At 36.3% G+C, this 19,264-nt stretch overlaps 2 protein-coding genes across 3 annotated transcripts in view; one reads left to right on the top strand and one right to left on the bottom strand.

The window, feature by feature from the left end:
• LOC133516675 (trichohyalin-like) overlaps window positions 1-19,264 on the bottom strand; it is a 99,291-nt gene that overhangs the window by 33,649 nt on the left and 46,378 nt on the right. The window lies entirely within an intron of this gene.
• LOC133516448 (pikachurin) overlaps window positions 8,291-19,264 on the top strand; it is a 230,271-nt gene continuing 219,297 nt past the window's right edge. For both annotated transcript variants that reach the window (XM_061849398.1, XM_061849397.1), the window contains exon 1: window positions 8,291-8,488. The gene's annotated coding sequence lies outside the window, so the exon portion shown is untranslated. The remainder of the gene's footprint in view (window positions 8,489-19,264) is intronic.

Here is a 19,264-nt window from a genome sequence, read left to right as displayed (position 1 = left end):
GAGAATACTAACACTTACAGGGAGTCACCAGAGGTAACTCCAATAGCGGCATCATCACCACCGCCAGAAAAGTTCAACATAGACGAACCTTGCGAAAATGACGATATACAATCAACATCATCCGATGCACCTAATGGCTCGTGGATTTTGGATTCTCATAACACCACTGAAAGCAAGTTACTAGACTTTTCGACCGAATCTTTATCCACAACCAGTAAGTTATGCAAGAGCGTGGATGGCCTAACTCGGGAGTCATGCCCTTGCCCTAAAACTCATGAACTTTACGAGAAATTATCTACGCTCGAAATTGCACTTGCGAGTACAGAAAGTGAACTCGAGAATAAAATCATCGAAAATAATGAGCTTCAAAGGAAAGTCAACCAATTAACTAGGGAAACTAAAGTACTACAATCATTATGCTATTCCACAACAGTAGCAACTAAAACAGGTCCTAAGAAAAAACAGAGACACTCCTTTTTAGTCAATGCTTCGTCAACGCCATCCTCGCCTCCCGTCGGTTTTGATGCTGAAAAAAGAACCGATTGTAATAAACACCTATTTAGGCTGCAACTTAAAATAAATGACCTAGAAAACCTGATGAAAAATGTGGAAAGCGAGATCATAAGTATTGCTAATCATATAGAAAACTTGACAAAAAAAGGTCATCAATCTCGAGATATTGCTTTTAATAACTATGTAAACGGGCCCGCAATGCCCCAATCCAACATCTCCACACACAGACACACAACACCTAACATTTGCCAGGCTAAGAAGAACAAAGTTTTGTTCTTCAGCGATAACAATAGAAATAAAATTCTTCAAATACTAAAAAGACAAGATAACCTTCAGAACTTTAATTATTGCCATCACATTCTGCCAGGCAGTGGATTACAGAACTTGTTAAAGGCTGTGAGCGGCCCGGCAAAAGAGCTTACAAAAAATGACTATTGTGTTATTCTGATAGGGGAACGAGATTTTTGCAACACACAAGACTACAGAAAGCTAGTAATACACACAAGAAATGTTTTGCAAGAACTGAGAAATACAAACTTTATTATTGCATGTCCGACATATATTTGTGGCGCTTTGTTATTTAATGCCAGAATTGATACCTTTAATACGCTATTACATCAGGATATCTTTGATCACGGTTACTCTACTTTCTTTGATTCTAACATAAACCTAACTCTCGAAATGTTTTCCGCATTGAATGGTAAACTTAAAAACGTAGGTATGAGAAACATCATAGAAAATTTGGTAAAATTCGTTCCTGTAGTTGATGACGTTAAAACAGATCGGTTTTTTCGTGAATAATGTAGATTGGGGTCTTGTTAAACATAAGTCAAGTCTGAATGGTGGAGCACTTGAAAGTTCGGTAAATGCTACGTGTAATTACATAAGTTTGTACCACCAGAACCTCTGCGGCATTAGTAACAAAAAAATGAGCTTGAAATGTATCTGCAGGGCCTGGACATCCCGCATGATTTTGTTTGCATTACCGAGCATTTCTTAAATAAAGTGAATGCTCCCTTATTTAACCTAAATAGCCACACTTTAATGAGCTATAATACAAGACCTAATAAAAAAAGAGGTGGTAGTTTAATTATTGGTCAAAGTAATAGGGTTGTCGAAGATCTGCAAATTTGTAAAAAACTGTATAAATGTGAGAGTTTTGAAATATGTGGAGTTAAGGATATGTCAACTAATGTTTATATATGTTGTTGTTACAGAAATCCGAACGATAAAAATATTGATATGTTTATGGATCATCTGGAAAAGTTTTTAGAGCACTTTTTCAACAAGAAATGTTTTTTAATGGGGGATTTTAATATAAACATTCTTAGTGATACTAAAAAGGCTAGTGATTTTCTCTCTCTCATCAAGAGGTACAACTTTAGGCATCTTATTGACATTCCTACCTATTTACGAGATTCATATTCTTCGTGTTTAGACAATATACTGACCAATCTCCCAGAAGATAACGTGGTTCAGGTAGAGGTGGATCACAATGGTTTAGCTGACGGGCATGCCGGAATTTCATGTCGCGTAAAGATGGAGCGTATAGACAGTGCGCCAAAGGAGCACGTATTGTACGCGGAAAGACGGAGTCTGTCTAAGAATAATAAGATAACGTTTAGCAGTAAACTAAGGGAATATGACTGGAGCTCATTGAGTGTCGATCAGTTCATTCATTGTTTTAACACGGTCTTCACCTCTGCCTTTGAGAAACATAAAATCAAAATTAACCTTAATAAGGAGAACAAAACAAACTGGATAACTAAAGGCCTCAAGGTATCAAGCAAGATGAAGAGATTTCTTCTGAGTGGAAACGTAAATAACACTGATGCGTCTATAATCGACTATAGGAAAAGGTATATTAATATATATAGAAAAGTAATTAACACAGCTAAAAGAAATTCCATTTCACACCATCTGAAAAAAGGTGCCAATGTCTCCAAATCAATATGGACGGTAGTAAATAGGCACAGAAATAAGTTATCTGCTAGTCGTCGCCAAAAGCTGTTGTTAAAAGTTAATAATAAAGTCATAAGCGATCCGCATGACGTGGTAGAAACCTTCTCACGAGCATTTGACCAAGGAATTACTGGAAACGACCAGCACATCGACACCGACTCAGCTATAAATCTATTACGTAACAATAACAAGAGAATGGACAACGAAATCGTTTTTTGCATCACAAATGCAAACGAAATAACTAAAATAGTGAAAAATATGAAAACTAAGAAGTCGGTGGGCTATGATGATATTCCTATATCTGTAATCAAGGAAAATTTAGAAATGCTTGCGTTGCCTCTCGCGTCGTTTTTCAATAAGTGTATCACACAAGGGGTCTTTCCAGACCAATTTAAGACTGCTAGGATTATCCCAATCCATAAAAAGGGGCCCAAGACGGACCCAAAAAATTATCGACCAGTATCCGTGCTGCCAACCTTGTCAAAAATTTACGAGAAAATTATTCAAAGTAGGCTCATGGCACACTTGCACGCATATGGAATCTTGAGTGATACACAATATGCTTATCAAAAATCCAGAGGTACATCCCAAGCTATTGATACTTTAATAGATGTTATCGTGAATAGACTAAACGAAAAGCTTAAGGTGGCGGCTATATTTTTGGACTTAAGCTCCGCATTCGATATGGTTGACCATAGTATCCTTATACAAAAACTGGATTTTTATGGCGTTAGGGGCAATACTTTAAATTTAATAATATCTTACTTTAAAGACAGAACTCAGTTTGTTGAAATATCTGATGTTGAAGGCAACTGTGAGAACGTCATTAGGTCCAAGCCCGTTAAGATAACGAGAGGCGTGCCTCAGGGTTCTATTTTGGGCCCTGTTTTATTCGTTATTTATACAAATGACCTGATACAATTTGTCACAAAAGAAATACCGGATATCAACTTGGTAGTTTTTGCGGACGACACTAATGCCATTGTAAACTCTAGTTCGCTGGAAAATCTAAATAATAAAGCAAATCGAGCGCTAGAATTATTTCATCAGTGGTTCAGTTGCAACAGATTGAAGGTGAATCCAGGTAAGACAAGTGCAATGCTCCTTAGGTCTACTGTTAGGCAAAAGGACATGCTGGATCTGACATTTTGTGGTAACAACATCGAAAATGTTACTAGTGTTAAGTTCCTTGGTATCCACATTGACGATCTACTTACTTGGAAAAATGAACTTGCAAGTATAGAAGCTTCCATCAGCTCGGCTTGCTATGTTCTGCGTAGTTTGCGGGACGTAGTTAATCGTAAACATCTAAAGATGGTTTATCACGCATTGGTTGAATCAAAGCTTCGTTATAGTGTAAAATTTTGGGGAAATAGCTATGACTATAATATGTATAAAGCCTTTGTAATTCAAAAGCGGGCGATAAGGACCATAGTCCGAATTTCACAACCTGAGCCATGCAAAGAGCATTTCAAAAAGATGGGAATACTAACTGTTCCGTGTTTGTACATCCTGTTGCTCCTTACTGACCTGGTTAAAAGTCTAGGCGAATATGAGACTACTGAAGATAGACGAGTGCGGGAGAATACAAGACGGAAATACCTACATTGTAAATTGCAGCCGAACTTAAAAGTAGTACGTCATTGCGCACACTACCAGGGTGTACAACTGTACAACAAACTTCCTGGTGAGTGGAAGAACATTACTAGCCTTAATATTTTTAAAAGCAGATTAAGAGCGCTGTTGTTGCGGGAGTGCTTTTATTCCATTGATGAATTTATTAAATATTTTACTGATAGTTGTCATTTTTAAATAGTTCAATAATAATTATTTCGTATTGATGTTTTGATATTTTGTAATTCATCTTTTATTATAGCTTATAGAATTGACGCATGTTAGATTAAGTATTAGATATAGTCAATATTCAGACACAATTGTAATATTGTTAATGAATAAATAATAATAATAATAATATTCCATAAGGTCAGCTAAAATTACAGTTTAAATACCTAGAAAGTTTAAATAACAATAATGTTTTTTTAATAACAATATGCCTTGGATATCGTCAGGTGACAAGCAAAATTATCTAATTACAAAACAATAATAAAACAAAAATCAATAGTAGTAATATGGTTCATTATGGCTATGAACTTGTGGTAGTAATTAGTGAGTTCTGCTTGTCACCTGACGATATATGAGTCATATGACATTTACGATACTTTTTAATGCTATAGATTTTTTTAAAGATCCTTAAACTTTTCGCAGAAATGTTACTCCATTGCGCAGACCGTTCGCGGAAAGGAATCTCAGAGACTTTTCTGAGAGAATATGTGCCGACAGTAAACGATGTGGTGGTAGAAAGCAGCCGTCATCGCCATTATATACAGTAAGTATACTTACTTTGCTCTTTGCAGTAAGCAGTGGTACGATATTAGTGTACAAGCTCCTGTATTGCTAACTGTCAAAGAAACAGTGGTTTCTCTTGCACTCAATGGGATCAAACCTGTCAATTCCACCTCAAAGCTAAATTACATTATTTTTTTTCGGAAAGGTAAATAAATATGTATCTTCTTCTATTGAGTTTCCGTATACAGACCCTTTGGTTGTTCACTCTAGATAGTTTCCGGAGGCGGGTCCCTTGTGTAATTTTAATGGGAGCACGGGTTTAAAGGTCGTAAAATAGAGGTCTAATCGCACACACGCTTTACATGGCTTTAATATTTAGTGGCACTCCGGCCTCTAAGGCAATTGAGGCGGTTCGTTTCGGGAATTTCAAGGCCTCGTTCCATATATTTTCACGTAATTTCACATTGTATTTTGACAGTTGTAAAATGGCCGCTATATGTTTCACGAATTCAGCCATTTACTTCGATGTGAAAATACGTATTACCAAATAAAAAACAGTTCATTGGAGGTAACCGGAGCATGTTATAAAAGTGGCCAACCTACAACCTCATTTTGGAATTAACCCAAAGGACCTTTAAGTTGCTTGAAGGTACTCGAAGTGTGACGTTTTTAGGGTTCCGTAGCCAAAATGGCAAAGACGGTACCCTTATTGTTTCGTCACGTCCGTCGGTCCGTTCTTCTCTTTTTGCGTTCGTCTGTTTATATGTCACAGCCATTCAGTGGCGGATTTACCAGCAGGCTGAGTAGGCTCGAGCCTAGGGCGGCAGATTTTGGGGGCGGCAAATTTGGGGAACGATTTTTTTTTTACCTCATAGAAATCAAAAAGATTTTTCTATGACGGTTTTCTGATGTCTTACAGATAGAAGTCTGCAACAAATTTTGTCGATGACTTTTCTCTCTCACTTGTCATTGCACATTCCGAGAGTAGCAAACTTCCATATTCTAGAGTAAAACAGCTAGTTCGCCGCCCCTCAAGCAGTAATCGGCCTCTCGCCTCTGCGCCCTTTGCCCACACTTCTTATAAGTGAAAAGAGCGCAATTGTAAAAAATATGCCCCTCTTCCCACTAACAACCCATACATGCCACATATCTTCGCAAAACATTTTCGTACAGCCAGATTCTACATCATTAGAGAGCCTATCTTCGTTTCTGCGAAAGCAGAGTTTGCAGAACGTTTATCCGAACTTGGACATAGCCCTTCGTATGGCCTTGTGTACACCAGCGACGAATTGTTCTGGTGAGAGAAGCTTTACTTGTCTCAAAAGGGTAAAAAATTATCTGAGATCGACCTTGAACCAAGAAAAATTAAACGCTTTAGCTCTTTTGTGCATAGAGTCGGAATTAATGAACAAGATTACTTACGACGACATCATCGATGATTTTGCCAACAAAAAATCGCGCAAAAGGCATTGTAACGAACTTCTATTTCGTCGGAAGTAATCTTGGTCATTGATTCCGACTTGACGGAGTCGATTATTTTTAACTGTTTGAAAGCGCAATAAAGATTATTTATTAACGTTTACCAAATGTTCATTATTGTGTAAATAGCATACGCTTTTTTTTAATATTTGGCGTGAGCCGCTGCCGCGTCTCTTGATACATTACCCCGCCCATACATGATTGAGCTTCGATTAGCTCAAAAATATACCGAAAAATTATTTTACGTGCAATTTCAACGAAATTGTTGCATTGTAAAAATAATGTATGATATGACAATTGTTGAGGCAAGGGCGGCAAAAACTATTCAGCCTATACCTTGAAAATTTGTAAATCCGCCACTGCAGCCATTTTACTCAAAAACTATAGTCTATATGTAAGTACCTATACCTACATTTTAATGAAATTTAGAAGATAGGTAGGTGTATTTCGTGAGCCGCTACTTAGTTTAGAAGTTAATACAAAATATTTTAGGGAAGTAAGTAACAGTGAAAATAAAATTGTTGAGTCATTTTAATTATCTAGGAAAGTCTATGAAAAATAATCGTTTTGATAGTCCAACAAAATGTGCTCCTCTCTCATTTTTGAAACGGACGACAAAAAAAATAGATTGACCTTATGCTTTCAATGAGTTTTTTTATCAAAACCTTAAGAGGACGTAATAAGTGCTGTGGATGTATAGGTACATCCTTTTTCTTGTATGGCTTTTTCATATCATAATTAAGAAGGTAAGGAATCCCACCGTACTCCCATTGTACATTTCAATTATCTACGCCAAGAGCGCACCCAAAAATATATCAACTGCTTCTCAGTTTTTATTCAAACTCTACAGATACCTGTATTTTCGTATGTGTGTTTAATTTTGCTGTTGTATGTAGAAAACTGAACGCACAGAAGCGGACTTAACCCTTTTCTTACGGGGTATTACATACCGTCAGTACACCTCAATAGTCACCCGTAAAGGTAAAGGGTTAACGCGATATGGCATTACCTTCCGCCAAAACTCAAGGGCGAACCAACGAAATATTAGTAGACCACTATGCCTACAATAATTTCTTTTTTAGGGTTCCGTACCCAAAGGGTAGAACGGGACCCTATTACTAAGACTCCGCTGTCGATTCCGATTCACACTTGGCCGGTTTTTTTAATACCAGGCCGCGTAGCCAACGTTACAATCGTTAACGCTCCGTAGCGTAGCGTAGTCATCTCTCTCTATCACTCTTTCATATTAGTGCGACTGTGACAGTTGCGTTTCGTTCGCTACGGAGCGTGAACGATATGCACGTTGGCTACGCGGGCAGTTTCTACTTGTAAATATAGTGGTCATCGACATGAGCATTCAGTTTGAAATCAATATAATTGTAACTGTCGTTAGAAGGGTCAAAGTTAACAAGTGGTTTATCAAATAGGTGGATATGTCATTGCCCTTCAAAGCCTGAAATACCCGAAATAAACTTGACCGCGTAGGCGTACGGAAAAGCTAATAAAGTGTCGTTCATAAGGATGTCCACTTAAGGATGTGAACTAAGTAGGTAATATAGACTTGTCAAATAGGACAAAATTACTTTAGTTTATTTTTAATATAATACGTGTACATATATGGTGTTTGGTTTCACTTATTCTTAGAAAAAGGTGAGTTACTGATAGTTGCAGAAATTTGAACGTAGACTAGTAAATTATTAATGTTCAAAAAAAAAATAACGACTTACATTTATACTGTACTTAATATTTCATAAAAAGAACATAAAGACATTATTGTCATTGACGAGAGTAAACGTTAAACGTCGCTGGCGCGGATCAAAACGTCAGTTACTCAAATTACCGTTGTTACACATCCACGGTAACTTAAAAAGGTTTTCTTCGCCTCCAATTTGAGCTGGCATCAATTTTCTACCCTCATCAAGAGGGAACAATGGGGAATGACCTTAAGGTGGTGGCCAGGGCGCATGCGTACGCCACCCCAGCCAAAACTGTCATGGCCGCTCAGTCCGCGTATCGACGCCGCGACGTTGAGCGTTTCCGAAACTTCTTTGCCACAACCGTTTCCGAAAAAAAAATTGACACCATAGACTACATTGTGCCAGTGTTTTGGTGACAAGTTGTCTAGTGCTGTGCATTTTGAATTTGGAATTGCGGGTGTTTTTTGGGGGAACGACATTAGCAGCCAACTGTAAGTAACACTATGTTATTGAGAGAATATACTCTTTATAGTTTTAGATGAGAGAGAACGTTTTATTATCTACTAATAAATACAATTATGGTTACCCTTGACAGTGTTTGATACTAAGAAAATATATTGATAATATCGATTGAAAAAAGTTTTTTTCGAGGGCGTCTCAAAATGTTAATAATTTATTGATTAAGGGTCTTTTATTTTACTTAAGGCGTTTTCTTCGCTTCTCTTAATTGGCGGGCGAGCAATGAATGGTGCTATTAAATTTAATATAGCTATTTTCCGTAATATTTTGGACAGGTAAGTATTGTAACTTACACATACATTTCAAAAAAGTAAGATATTTGAGTTTTGATATAAAAATAATTGAACAAAGTTGGCATGATTTTAGATTTTTTATAAGCTGTAAATATCAAAACGTGCAGGTTAGTACCTACTATGAGTGCCACATGCATTTAAATCAAAGAAATCATGCATGATGTTTTTTAAATTTAAGGTTTTATTTTTCTAGTAGAGCATATACTAGCGACTCTGTATGTGTGTTTTTGTGCTTCGTTGAGTCATTGTCATAGAGAACTCATAATAGTCTTAAGTCCCATAGACCCTACCGGCGCTTAAGTCTTTTAAGTCACCTCCGCCATTTTGAATCTTTTTCCAAGAAATAAAACGATAGAAAAATGATTTCTAACTACTTTGATAGTGCCCGCTCACAAATTTTCATGAGAATCGGTTGAGAAATACGACCTGTAGAGGAGAACATCCGGAGAGAAAGCATTTTTGCCCGGGCTGAAACGGAGACCTCTGCTAACGCTCGGTCAGTTATAACTCTGCTTCTAACGCTACTGGCTTGATTTTCGCACTTACTTTTTTAACCTTTTGGACACCAATGACGGATATATCCGCACTGAATGTCCAACACCAATGACGATTAATCCGTCATTGACCACAGAGCAACATAGACCTACGAGCATATGCATAAAGTTCAATTTCAGTTTTGACACTTTGTCACATAGCTCTGGCGTTTGACACGGCGTCAAAAAGGATTTACGTTTTGTATAAGTATTAATTTTGTAATTTTAAGGCACGCCCAGCTTTGTATTCTGTTACTAAACTTATGCTAATATTTTGTGCCATTGGACGTACTAATCGCAGTTAAAATCGGTTAGGTCACGATTCTCGGCCGAGGCGTAATTCATACTAAGCCCGTTATTTTGTTTTATGGCGTTGGTTAAGGATAGCATGTCAGCGGGTGCCATTAAAACAAACATAAAAGGAAAAATATTTTTTTCCTACATTTAATAGAGTATGACTGTTTTGAAAGATTTCTATGCCTACCTCTTGCGTCGAATCTTGATCCCTATGTTCTCCCAATTTCCATTTGATATATTCATTGAATAGGCTTTAAAAAAAGAATTGAAAAGAGATATATGGATATACCATTTTTTTATTACCTTAATGTTACGTTTCTAAATAAATTAATGAACTGCCATAGTGATCATCATTCGACGCGACAGATATTGGTAAAAATGAATCAAATTTTTATTTGTAGGTAATGTTTAATTTGTCATAATTATTAATTAAACGTATAAAGCCTAGGTAAAAATACTTTACTTGATTTTTTGCCTGTCATAAAATAACACTAGACCCTACTCATAGTGTTGTGTTCCTGCGGGTGAGTAATGTTGCCAGAGCTCAACGAGGGTGCTGAGTGTTGGGGTCTGGAGTTGCAGAAGTTCATAGGCTACGGTGACTGCTTTCCATCAGGCAGGCCGTATGCTTGTTTGCCACCGATGTAATATAAAAAAGATCACAAATATGTTACTATTTGCCTATAAATGTTTGTCTCTTGATTTGAATCATCATCTTCCTCGCGTTGTCCCGGCCTTTTGCCACGGCTCATGGGAGCCTGGGGTCCGCTTGACAACTAATCCCCAGAATTGGCGTAGACACTTGTTTTATGAAAGCGACTGCCATCTGACCTTCCAACCCAGAGGGTAAACTAGGCCTTATCCGATTAGTGCGGTTTCCTCACGATATTTTCCTTCACCGAAAAGCGGCTGGTAAATATCAAACGATATTTCGTACATAAGTTCCGAAAAACTCATTGGTCCGAGCCGGGGTTTGAACCCGCGACCTCCGGATTGAAAGTCACACGCGGTTCTTGATTTCAGGCATAATGGTACATGTCATATTTACGATGTATAAATACTAGTGGCTATCAAATACTTATTTTCACTACAAAATGTGCCTACGATTTACCTGTGGCGCCCAACGTGGGCCAGCTACCTAAAACACCTGATTATTCATATTATTTTTATAAAGAAAGTAATACTCCCAAATCGTGTTTGTAAGTACATATTGTTTTATATGAGCGAACACAAGACAAATGAAACTTGCTCTTATGACGATATACTCGTATAAGTATAGATACTTTAAACAATATACTATTTGCTGATTTTTTTTTATTATTATTTTTTATTATAACATTAAAATATAAAATATGTGTACCACAAAACAAAATATTCGCCAAACTGCGAGACAGTTTGTTGGCGATGAGCTCGCTCGTTATACGTTATTGGGATTTAGTATTCTTGGGTTCTCCGACCATTATAGTTTTTGGCTGCAGGTTGATACAATTTTACTTTTTTAGATGAGCGAGTCACACGTTTATTCTTTTTCTGTACTTTAAAATCATCTGTATAATACGTATTGATAACATTTAAGTATGTGACTTTGCAATGCACTGGGAGAATTCTACAATATGAGAACAGTGAGTCATACTGATGTTTATACCTATTCCTTGTGTTTCGCCCAACTAAATATTTAATTAACCTAATTTGGAGTTGTTTTATTTGATGTAAATGTGTTTTGAAGGTACGTCCATAGTAACTGAGTCCATAACTTAACAATGCGTCCGCCAGGGCATGATAGACAATATACAGGGTGCGCTTGTTGACTATTCTGCTTAAATGATAAAATTGCCCCAATATAGCTCGCAATCTATTACATACGAGTACCTGATTGATAGGCAATTTCCAGTTAAAATGTGTATCAATTAATAATCCTAAGTATCTAAAACTGTCAACTATTTCAATTTTACTACATGTACAATTATTTTTATTCCAATGAAGACATTCATACGTGTGTCCTATAATACTAATATCATTCGACGTTATTTGATTTGCTTTTTTATTATACAGTGAAAATATTCTCATAAATTTAGTTTTGTTAATATTCAATATTATTCCATTATCGTGCGCCCACTTGGTAATGTTCTCAAAATCGTCCTGCACCTTTTTCATATATGTTATATACTATAAATAGTATGAATATAATTTTATAGGTTTATGTTTGGATCCGCAAATTAGTTCAAAGCATAGGTGGCCCAAAAATACATCGACAAAGAATATTCTTTCTTATCGCCACTTTTTTTACAAAATGTCATTCAATAGTAAAAGTACAATCATTTAAATAAAACAAAACGTATTATCTTCAAAATATTCTCCTTTAGTTTATTTAATATTATCAATAATATGCCACATTAAAAAAAAGTCAACATATTTTGGGCCACCATGTATTATTTCCCAAAAAAATGGGATGGTATCAAAACACAGCCCACAAAGCCGATGCAATTGCTTGCCTTTCCGTCGGGCCATTCCTGAAATTTATTCATTGGTTCGTGGTAACCTGGGCTCGCTGAGCTGGGGCCTTATTCGACTGACTTTTGAGATTAAATTGGAATCTAATTGGTTTCGGCGTCCTGGTTTAGTTTTACGAGTTTCTTGAATGCGATCTAGTATTTTCACTTTAATTATTTCTTATTTTAATCTTAAATACTGAAAAAAATATCCTACCTGTGAGGGTGTAGTGTAAAAATAAACTTTTGATTTTCTTAACTTTGTGATATATACAGGAAAGGCGGGAACGAGTTAAGGCGCCGTAACTTCAGGTTCTTCTCTCACTCTCACTGAGTGTAAGCGCGTGAGGCGTGAGCGAGACGGCTGTGCGTGCCCGGGATCGCCGATATCATTGTTTTGAATTGTCCCTTTTAGTTAATTTTATCAGAAAAAAGTAATCGATGAGTTCAATCAAAAATATATTTTTAGCTTTTTTGCAAAAACTGTTACAAATCTTTAATGGTGCGTTTTTTACCCACATATATTTGTGATTTTTATATCTATCGAGCCTAAGTTATTTAACCAGGTTTCGAATCGATGAAGTTACTGAAGAAATATTGCAATTAGTATTTTTGGCAACCGTATTAAGAAGATCTAAAAAAACCGGACAAGTGCGAGTCGGACTCGCCGACCATGGGTTCCGTACGGGTATTTATGTTATTTATTTTTTTACAAATTTATTTTTTTCAGATTTTTCCTGTACTCGTAGTCTAAGACAATATTAATTGCCAAATGTCATAGTTCTAGGTCAACGGGAAGTACCCCATAAATTTTGTATTCCTTGAGAGTGTCGAAATATAAATCTTAAAAACAGTAACTCTACTGGACCAGATAATTTAACTACTAGATTCTTAAAAGATAATATTCATCTACTTTGTTTGCCATTATCCGTAATATTTAATAGTTGTATAGAAAAAGGTATTTTTCCTGACCTATTAAAAAAAGCTAAAGTAATAACCATACATAAAAAAGGAAGTCGCTCGGAACTTAATAATTATAGACCAATATCTCTGTTATCAGTCATCTCCAAAATACTAGAGAAATGCTTAGCCGAGAGATTAGAAAGACACCTGGCAAAACACAACATGTTAACTACGCAGCAATACGGTTTTAGAAAGGGAAAAAATACTTCAAATGCTGTTATCAACTTAGTAACGGAAGTAATGTCTAATCTTAATAATGGTTATAAATGTGGCGGAGTATTCTGTGATCTGACAAAAGCGTTCGACTGTGTCGATCATAGGATACTTCTCGACAAACTAGAATATTACGGAGTTCGTGGCTCTGCACTGAGTCTCTTTGAGTCATATTTAACTAATCGCATTCAATATGTGGAAATATCGTATGGAGATTCTGAAAGCATAGCTCGTTCTGAAGAAGCTGTAGTAAAATACGGGGTCCCTCAGGGCTCTGTTCTTGGCCCATTATTATTTCTAATTTTCATAAACGATTTACCTCAATCGCTAACCTATGGAACACCTTATCTATACGCTGATGATACCAGTATAATTTTGAATGCGACCACCACCCATGAGTTTAATGCAATGATCAGAAAATGCTGGGAACAAATAGAAAATTGGTTTAGTAACAATGGCCTTAAAATCAATCACGAGAAAAGTTATTACACTATATTTCGACGTAGCCCTCAAAGTATCGACTTCGACTGTGATGTACCAATACAGAAGGCCGAATGTATTAAATTCCTAGGGGTGGAACTCGATCCTTATCTGAGATGGACCAACCAGATAGAATCCGTATGCAAAAGGTTGGCTAGTGCATGCTACTCTTTAAAAAGTCTTTCTAAAATAGCTGACGTAACTATACTAAAAACTGTGTACTTTTCCTACTTCGAGAGTATTATCAGATATTGTATAGAAGTATGGGGTAACGGAACGAACATAAACTCTATACTACTTTTGCAAAAAAAGGCGCTACGAATTATTACTGGATCTAAAAACATACCAGTTACTCATCGTAATATGTTTATAAATCACAAAATCTTTACCGTTACTGCATTGTATTTATATCGAATATGTGTGTATATCTATGTCAATCAAAATAACTATAGGAAAGCTGAAGAAACTCATAATTTTAATCTCCGAAATAAATCGAAATTTGTTCAGACTAAATCTAACTTTATCCACTTCAATAACAGCCTTAACAATATCGCAATCAAAATTTTTAATAAATTAAGTACCGACATAAAACAATGCAGTAATCTAAAAACCTTTGACATAAAAGTAAGAGATTATTTTATAAATAGACCATTCTACACTATTGACGAATATTTTGCCAACGCACTTGATTAAACTGTTCTATGGATACATTGTAAGGTTCACTTTTTATTATAATAATATTTGACATTCATATACCACAAGATTGATGTAATATATTGTAAATAATTGTATATACCCGTATAACTGTATTTGCATGTACATGTACTTATCGCAAATAAATAATCTGAATCTGAATCTGAATCTGAATATTTTTGCACCATAATCGACCGTATCTTTATTTTACGTTAACTGAGAAGTTTAATTTTTTCTTAGCATCAAGGGACTGTAGACCTGAATATATGGTTTTAAATTCAACTTGATAACTTTACACTTTGGCGAGATAAAGGGTCTTGACAGGTAGACGCACGGACGAACAACAAAGTGATCCTATAAGATCCTTTTTTTTGAGGTACGGAACCCTAAAAACGCCACAATTTTTCAAAATCTCTGCTGGTTGCCCGCTGCACCTGAAGCATACAATAAAATGGATATAACGCGACAGTTCACCTTCAAAATCACCCCAACCACTTTAGTATGTGGGCAAAGCAATTGTTGCAGTCGTTCGATTGATCTATATCTTTGATGTTTCAGATTACGTTTACCTATAACAGAACGCCCACCACTTCCCTTCCTTTTGTATTCCCACATATACAAAGAATAGAGACACGTAATAATGGTTGTATTATCCGTTAGAATCGACAACAAATCACACAATCTTCGACGCCCTTTTTCACCCACTTATGGATAAATTCCGTGATGTAAAGTTATACTTAAATATTTTTTGGACGAAAAATATACAAACATTATACCTAATAGTATTCAATCTTCACGTTTATTCGTTCATACGAGTATCAGTTTCAACCAAGGCATACTCAGATATATTCGATACGGACATAGAGGCATATTCGATACATATTAAGACGTAAAAAAAATCAAATTGATCTATTTCGTTTATTTAGCACCTGTATACCTACGTGAAAGATGGACTGGTAGTAGAATCAGTCATATGGTACTGCACAGTCCTCCGGAAACTTAAGATTCTGGCCAAGTGCGTGTCGGGTCACGAAGAATGGAGGGTCCCGTACGTTCATACAATCTCTCTGCTTTGCCTTTAGGTTGACTGGTAGAGAATGCCTCATGGTATTAAGTCCGCGTTTTGTACTGTAAAGTTTTCTTTTGCCCAATAAAGGTTAAATAAATAAATAGGTACAATATGAAAACGTCATACGAAATCAAGGCGTTCTTTCACGGCACATGGACGGAACATTTAATAAAAAGAGAAGTTTAAAAATCTCATTAATGGCCCAATCGATCATGTTTAAAACAATTTTCATCATTTCAAAAAACTTTCGGGTTGTGTTTCCCATTTTTTTGGACTTTCGAAATATTCACATAATCCAAAAACTTTTGTAGAAACCTTAAAGTTGTTTTTAGCTATCGAATGATGTGCCACACGTAGATTTTTACTGTTTTTTTACACTTTTAGTTACCTGTATGGAGTGTCCTCCTTAAAAATACTTTTTTAAATGTTCAATTCTAAACTAAGTAGCGGCTTATAAAATACAAAATATAGTTTTCGAGAGACAGCGGACGGATGGACGTATGAACGCACCGACGGACGGACGGTAAGATGGACATGACGGAACTATAAAGATGCCATTTTGGCTGCGGAACCCTAAAAAAGATAAATGAAGTTTTCAAACCACAGTACACTCTGCTAAATATTACCTGGTACGCACTGTACATTATGAAGTAGATACTTACATGTCGCTAAAGTACAGTATGCTAAAGAAGACAATGAAGAACACTCATTTTATGTTTTCTGTTAAAACTCTAGTCGAGGGATTTCTAAGTAATTACTGTAAGAAAATGCACTTCTTTATTTTAGTGTAATTAGTTGCTTTTAACCTGATTAAAGATAACGTCAAGCAAGACATTTTTTAATTAAGCCATGTTATATAAAGTTTTTTTTTATTTACTTATTCAACGAATTTTAATAGCTACCATCCTTCCAATATCTTTCACAATAAGCTCTTCAGAGCCAATTAAAGGAAGTCAAGTATAAAAGGGGCTACATGCATGCAATTATTTCGTAATCTTTGTTCAATAAACAGGGTCAAATACATAATTATTATCGAAATGTGAACACCGAAATTTTTTGGAACATTTTTTGTAAATATATTCGAGCTTAAGAAAGTAATATTTTAACAGTTTTTTACATGTTATGAGTTATGACGAGAAAAAAAAATGTATGACAACTACATATTTTAACGCATTATTTAACGCGTAAATAACGAATAACCTGTCATAATTCATTTGTACATTTTGGCGCAGTTTTCACTCGCATAGCGCGTGTTACATATACCACATATATACTTTTGCAATTGGGAAATTTCTGAGGTAGAATTCCTATAGATACCATATTTATTAGAATCTCACGGGAAGTTGAATCGATTGCCATCTTTCAAAAAATGAATGCATGTTCACGCGCTTATTTGCGTGAACTTGTTTCTTGAACTTTTGCATATAATGGAAACGATTTATAATAAATTAACAATATTGATATATTGACATGTATCGTATTGTTTTTCTGATGACTGCATGATGATTAATATGTTCGAATTATACATTTGAAAGGTAGAATCCGCTCCGGTTCGTAATTTCTTTTAGCGGCGCTAATGCAAAAAGGTTGGATCGTAACAATGCATGGAGCTAATTACAATGCTTATTTTAGAAATACCTATTTTTATTTTATGTCCTTTTTTTATTGTTTCACGGCTAATTGCTGCGTCTCGTAAAGAAAAACCCTCCGTACATACCTTTATACCTACAGTCATTCTTTCACATCTCCCATATTGCTGAAGACATAAATTCAGGGATCAGAATTCCAATAACTCCCCTCCATAGTTTATTCAGCGCCTTGTGAACATTCCCACAAGAGGGGCATTTCATCTGCGCTTTTATATAAAGAAAAGAAATGACGCGCGGGAAAACTGCTCTGTGGTTGTACTTTAATGGGGCTCTGGGAGACGGGAGTTTTAAAACCATGAAGGTAAACATTCTACAATGTAAAAATGTTACATAAATGTTACTGACGATTTTTTTCCAATTAATGGAGACCCTGTATAAAGTTGTAGTAATCAGAGCAAGTTAATTAAGATAATAAACGATTTTTTGTTACAGTTTCGTTTTATTTCTTCAAGTGACATAAAAGAAGAAATATTATGATAGTATTTTATACAATTGTGATATATTAGACAACGAAGCTTGCTTGCTTGCCTTAAATGTTCATCCATGTTTTAACTGAAGATAACCGTTAAAGAAAACACTCCTACCTTAAGTAAGATATAAAACTTTAGAATGCAGTGAAATGCTCATAATTCACAGCCAGCGGATAAAAACTGGATCCATGTTAGTTCCCGGGTGAAGTTCCGGGTAGTTCTTTATTTTTAAAAGACTTAAGAGTTAGTGCATCCCGTAATGGTCTTAAATAAACCATGGCTGGTAAAAAGAGCCGAATTAGTCTAATAGGTACAGATCTACAGACTAAAAAGTACGACTATGGTATATACATTTTAAAAGTAGTACGTATTTTTTTTTTATACCACGACGGTGGCAAACAAGCATACGGCCCGCCTGATGGTAAGCAGTCACCGTAGCCTATGGACGCCCGCAACACCAGAGGCATTACATGCGCGTTGCCGACCCTTTAAAAACCTGTACACTCCTTTTTTGAAGAACCCCATACTGTAGCCCCTCGGGAAAACCTCGGCAGGAAGCTCATTCCACAGCCGAAGCGTTCGCGGGAGGAAATTCCTCTTAAACCGCACAGTACGCGACCATTTAGGTTCTAGGGTGTGAGGATGAACACCCTGCCGACGGCGAGCGGTGCGGTGATAGAAAGCGGCCGTTGGCATCATGTCAAACAATTCTTCAGAGCACAGCCCATTGTACAAGCGGAATTCCGGTTTTCATTACGTATAGACCCTAAATGAACAGGCTTTCGATTTTTTTTTACCTTTTCCGACGCCGTGTCAAGCACAAAACCTGTCACTCGGACGCCACGTCACCGAAGTGTCAAAACTGAAATTGAACTTTATGCATACACTTAGGTCTATGTTGCTCTGTGGCCTGTGACGGATTAATCCGTCTTCGGTGTTGGATCTTCTGTGCAGATATATCCGTCGTTGGCGTCAATAAGCGGTGTGTTTTTTAAATGATTCAGTTTTGTGTCAATAATTTGTTTTTATTCCAAGCATCGCGCTTACCGGTATGATATCACAATGGGGTTGAAGTATTTTGCAAATGGCGCCAGCATAGGTTTTACCAATGAGTGTCAGTCCTAAAAAAGTGTCAAAGTCTTGTTTTTTTTTTTTTGGAATTTTATGGCCTGGATGCTTTTTAAAAGCCAAATATCATAGTATAGTTTCTATTTTCCTCCGTGAGCTTCTACGGATTATCGTCTTATCTATTGTTTAAAAACCGCAAAGGCGCGTGCCACTATGAAAAAATGGTCAAGCCGCATAGGTAGCGTTTATTGAATTACTACTCTATTGAGCACGGAATAAGATTCATTATGAACTAATACAGAATTCTAACAGAATAGCTGTCTGATCTCTATTGGTGCGTCTAAGGTAGGCGACTAAACGCTCTCAAACCAGCTTAACTTGTGACACTGCGATCCGAAACAAAGATACGTATTCGAAGACCTCGCTTGCACTGGTAATGCGAGCGCACGGCTAGCTAGCGCCAAGGAAGCAATGTTATGTTTCTCGAGGAGCAGGTAAAAAACAGGGCCGGATTTTCACACAAATATATTT

Source organism: Cydia pomonella, chromosome 3, assembly GCF_033807575.1.
Source record: "Cydia pomonella isolate Wapato2018A chromosome 3, ilCydPomo1, whole genome shotgun sequence".
Classification (NCBI taxonomy): Eukaryota; Metazoa; Arthropoda; class Insecta; order Lepidoptera; family Tortricidae; genus Cydia; species Cydia pomonella.
This window is presented reverse-complemented; position numbering and strand designations above follow the sequence as displayed.